Below are 5,252 nucleotides of genomic sequence, written 5' to 3' on the forward strand. Positions count from 1 at the left end.
AATAGCACTCAATTTGGAGACTCACAACTTTAGAAACACCTAAAAAATACACCAAAGGTCAAATTAATGCAAATACTAAAAATTTCTCTATTTATCACAATTATTCCAATAAATCTCTAAAAATATGCCTAATTGATAACTATACTTTAATCAACTGAATTAGGCATAAAAATATACTAGAAACACTAAATGTGATGGGAGTAAAATTAATAAATTATGCACTTATCAGACATTGATCATATTTGACCGAGACCCGAGGTTTACTTCGAGATTTTAGAAGAAGTTACAGAAGTCGTTAGACACTCAACTGCACTTCAGTACGGCTTTTCATCCTCAGACGGATGGACAGTCTGAAAGGGTGATTCAGGTAACCCTTAGAACTTAGTAAATTTTTATAAAGGTTGAAGAAATGATAATAATAATGACATGACATGAATGACATGATAGGTGCTAAAAGATATGCTTGGAGCTACATTATTGACTTTGAAGGAAGTTGGGAGAAGTAACTTTCTTTGGTGGAGTTTGCTTATAATAACAGCTACTAAGCCAGGATAAAAATGGCTCTATATAAAGCATTGTATGGGAGGAGATGCAGGACTCCCTTATGTTGGACAAAGATGGGTGAAGAGAAAGTAGTAGGCCCAGACTTGGTGAAGCAGACTGAAGAAAAAGTGAAACTCAATAGAGACAATTTGAAAACCGCCTCAGACAGACAGAAGTCATATGCTGACCTGAGAAGAAAGGACATAGAGTATGAGATTGGTGATAAGGTATTTCTCAAGATATCACCTTGGAAAAAAGTGCTAAGATTTGGCAAAAAGAGTAAGCCAAGCCCTAGGTTTATTGGTCCATACGATGTCATTGAACGTGTGGGTCCAGTAGCCTATAGGCTAGCTTTACCACCTGAGCTGGACAAGATTCACAACATATTTCATGTGTCGATGCTCAGGAGATACAGATCAGATCCTTCACATGTCATCTCAGCAGAAGAGATAATTGTACAACCTGATTTAACATATGAAGAAGAACCAATCAGAATCTTGGGACGAAAGGTAAAAGGGCTCAGAAATAAGAGAATTCCATTGGTGAAAGTCCTATGGAGACACCACAACACAGAAGAGGCAACATGGGAGAGCGAGGAGATGATAAGGCAGCAGTTCCCTCAGTTGTTTACATCAGGTAAATTTTAAGGATAAAATTTTTATTTAGAGGGGAAGAATTGTAACGCCCTCACTTTAGATAGTCCGTACATTCTACTATTCCGATGACTAATGTCTATTCGGACAGCTAGAATGTCTGGAACTGCACTTAAACTAGAGTGAGGAGACATAAATTGATGGAATAAATGTTAAGAAAATATGAGAAAAATTAAGAGAAAATAAAAAAAAAATGAAATGCAACTAGGTTAAATGAGCCGAGGTTCCGACGATGGATGACCATATCAGAAAGTAACTGTGAAGTCAGTTGTCGACCCCAGACCCACGAGGAACCCTAGAAAATAATTTTTGGGACTTAATTAAAGGTTTATTGAGGTATAAATGACATTAAAAATGTCAAAAAAAATTCAAGAAAACTTATTAATCAGTACAGACCAAAAATAGCCTGACAAGCATAAGGAAGGGCATTTTGATCATTTCAACTCAAGAGTAGAATTTTGACCTAAATGTCCGTTAAAATGAATGGCAATAAATTTTAAAAATCCATTTGAAACATAAGGTAATTGTGGAATTAAAAAAGAGGACATAGAGGGAATTTTTGGAAATGTTAAAATTTAATTTTTTATAATTAATTATTAAATTAATTTTATGGGTATATATAGACATAAGAAGATAAAATTTCATTAAAACAAATCATTTCTTCTTCATTTCTTCCCATGGCCGAACCTTGCTCTCTTCTTCCTCCATGGATTTTCTTCTTTCCAAGCCTTGAATCCCTTCCATTCTCACCATAATTTTCATAAGTCCCTTCATTAAAATTTATCCCCACACCTTGGGAAGTCTATAGACAGCCAAGAAAAGAGGAAACAAGGAGGTTTTCACAAGTCTAAGAATTGTCCATTTAAGGTTAGTGCATAATTTCTCTTTCTTTCTTCATTAAACCTTGAATTGAGGTTGAGATGAGTTAAAGTTGCATGAAAAATTAAGAAAAGAATGGGTTTGTGAAGGACCAAAAATTCGGCAGCCATAGGAGGTGAATGAAATTGATAGTTTTGATTTGGTTAGTGAAGTGGATTAATGAAGTTTATTGTATAGAAATTGAATTGCAAGGAAGTATGCATGAGATTGAAACTTTGAAATTAGGGTTTGATCTAGTTATTAGGGCTTTTATGTTATTGTTTGAAATTGGCATCCTTGAGATTGATTGTTGCTTAATAGAAGTGTCATGTATGCCAAATTGTAGTTTAGGAGATTGGAGGAAATGATTGGGAGTGTACATTTTCCATGCAGGTTTGAGACTTTATAAGTCCAGTATGTGTTTTGAGCCATAACTTGAATTTGTGTTGCTCCAATTGATATGAGGCCAATTGAAGATGAAATTAGGGCCAAAATAATCCATTTTCCATGAAGAAACTATGCCCAAATTCTGTCTACAAATAGACCTAATTACTATTCCAATATGGCTGACCATACAATGAACCCAGAGAAATGACCAAATGAATAGTAACATTCATTTAGTCATAATTCCCTCTAGACAGATCCAAATGACCTGAGTTTTATACCATTGGAAAGCTTAGACATAGGACTATAACTTTCATGAAGGACGTAGAGGCTAGAAATACCTCTTACCAAACTAAATTGCTGGCCCAATTTAAGTCACAAAACTATCCAGAACCATATTGCCCAAAAATTGCTGGACATAGGTTTACCTGACCAATTTTGGCAAAAAGGCCATAACTTAGTCTACAAAAGTACAAATGCAATGAAACTAGTGGAAAAATTTCCATAAGACATAAATATACAATATTGGTATTTTGACCAAAACCCAAAAATCAAGGGAACTAGGTCAATTGGCTAGGTCAAGTTAGTATGCAAATTCTAGAAATTGCTTAAGTGATCACTTGACCCCAGAATAGTCGTTTAGTCATATCTCCCACTAGGAAACTGCAATTGGGATGAGCCATATTTTTCTAGAAACATAAGGAACAGGGCTCTAACTTTGTTTCAGACACTTTCCTCAAATTATGAATGTAAGAACCCTAAAAGTTGAGTCAAAACCACTGACCTAAATTGGAATCCTGTTGGCATAGGGTATACTAGTCCAGGCTAGTGATTTAGCTATAATTAATTCTACAAAACCTAAAAAAATTGCAATTCAAAATTTTGAGTGACCATAAGACATAGGGCAACATTTCTATGGAGAACACTAGGCCTAAAAGTGGCTGCAACCTGTTCAATTAATTAGATAAATTCTAAGTCCAAAAACTGCCTAGTTAAGGAATCAGAATTAGGAAATGAACCAGTTATGATTATTTGACTATAACTTGAGTTCTAGAAATCTAAATGACATGATTCAAAAAGGAAAAATAAAGAAAAGACATAGAAAAACAACTTCCATGAAGGAAGTATGGCCAAACAGTGGCCATAAATTGATCAAATTGATAGGTAAAATTAAGACATTAAAACTAAAGCTTAAAAAAGGTTCACGAGACAAATTATTTTATGGTAGGGTTTTAACCCTAATATGTTGCTAAACACTAAATTATATGAAATAGGTAAATGGGACCTACTTTTCCACTACAAATTGACATAAAATTCTAATAAGTAATTGATAATGCTTAATTGCCCAAAGTAAAGCTAGGCTTAAATATATAGCTTGGATCAATTGGTATACCAATTAGGGACTACAGATAGTAGTACTGCCTACATGAATAATCATTGATCGACAAAACATGTCTGATATGATTATTGTACAGGCTATATGCCTGCCCGTTGGCCATTATATCTAATTTCATTTCTAGCTTTAAAAGCCTGCCCGCTGGCCTTGTGCCTAACATGACAGTTGTATACAGGGTAGATATATAGTTGTCTAACCAATATACTCCCTTGTATCCAACACTTATAGTCTATTATAGGTTACTTGGGCACTGTTATGAATTAATTAAGACTGAAAATAAGAGAAATGAATAGAAAAGATACTGTTAAATCTAATTATTCCCAAAGTGCATAAAATTCATAAATAACTTAGATTTTATGAAATTAAGCATAGAATAATTATTTTAATTATTTAGTTACTTTTCTTTAAAATTATGCACCACTAAGTAATTCGCTTAGCGTGTTGGTTTTTCATCGCTTAGATACTGGAGACCAGACATAGCCGCAGCAGTAGCAATAGCAGTAGTGTTCTGACAGAGCTTTGACCAGAGTTGTCACAGTTCAGAGTCACCTCAAAATTTTGTATTTTGTTGGTAGGGCCCATGTATTAGACTTAGTATTTTAGTTTATTGTATATAAACATCATTTAGTTATATTTTGGTGTTGTAAATAAAATTTGTAAATTTTTGTATATGGATTTTCACATGCAAAAAATATATCTTTTTCTTGAAATTACATGAGAATTTGTGAATGACATGATGTATAAGGAAATGAGTAAAATATGATTATATTGACAGGTAAATATTGAAACCCGCCAGATGCTAATAAAACAGAGGAGGCTCTGCTCCGGTCTTCACAGAAATAAAATGTGATAAAAAAAAATTTCACACATCAATAAATGATATTTAAAATTAACAATGGACAGGACAAGATAAGATATGGTGCTCCAGCATCGAATATGGCACGCTTTGCTCGGCTACATTGTAGATGGGTAAGGGCCGTCACAGAATTTATTTGGAGCAAAGTTTTTTTTTTAAAAAAAAAATATATAAAATTTTTAGAGGTTTTAAAACCTCTCAAATCTTTATTTTCTTAACCCATCAAATTAATGAGTTTGAAGGTTTTGATACCTTACATTACTTATTTAAAAATCCGTACACTTCATCCAAATAAAATTAATTATATGATATATAATTAATAATTTATGATTAATTATGCAAATTACATTTTTTGTGTCTCAATTTCTCTTTTCATTAATGTTTCTTATTAATGGTGGCACTATAATAACTTTTTTTTTTCTCTTTATAGATGATCATATTCTCTCTTTTTAGTTGAAATAATGATGCATTTTAATTATCAAATAAAACTATCAGGAAAGTTTATATTCCTCATTAATTTCCCTAATTATCATGATTACAAAATATAAATACACAATAACTA

The sequence above is a fragment of the Hevea brasiliensis genome, chromosome 12 (assembly GCF_030052815.1).
Source record: "Hevea brasiliensis isolate MT/VB/25A 57/8 chromosome 12, ASM3005281v1, whole genome shotgun sequence".
NCBI lineage: Eukaryota > Viridiplantae > Streptophyta > Magnoliopsida > Malpighiales > Euphorbiaceae > Hevea > Hevea brasiliensis.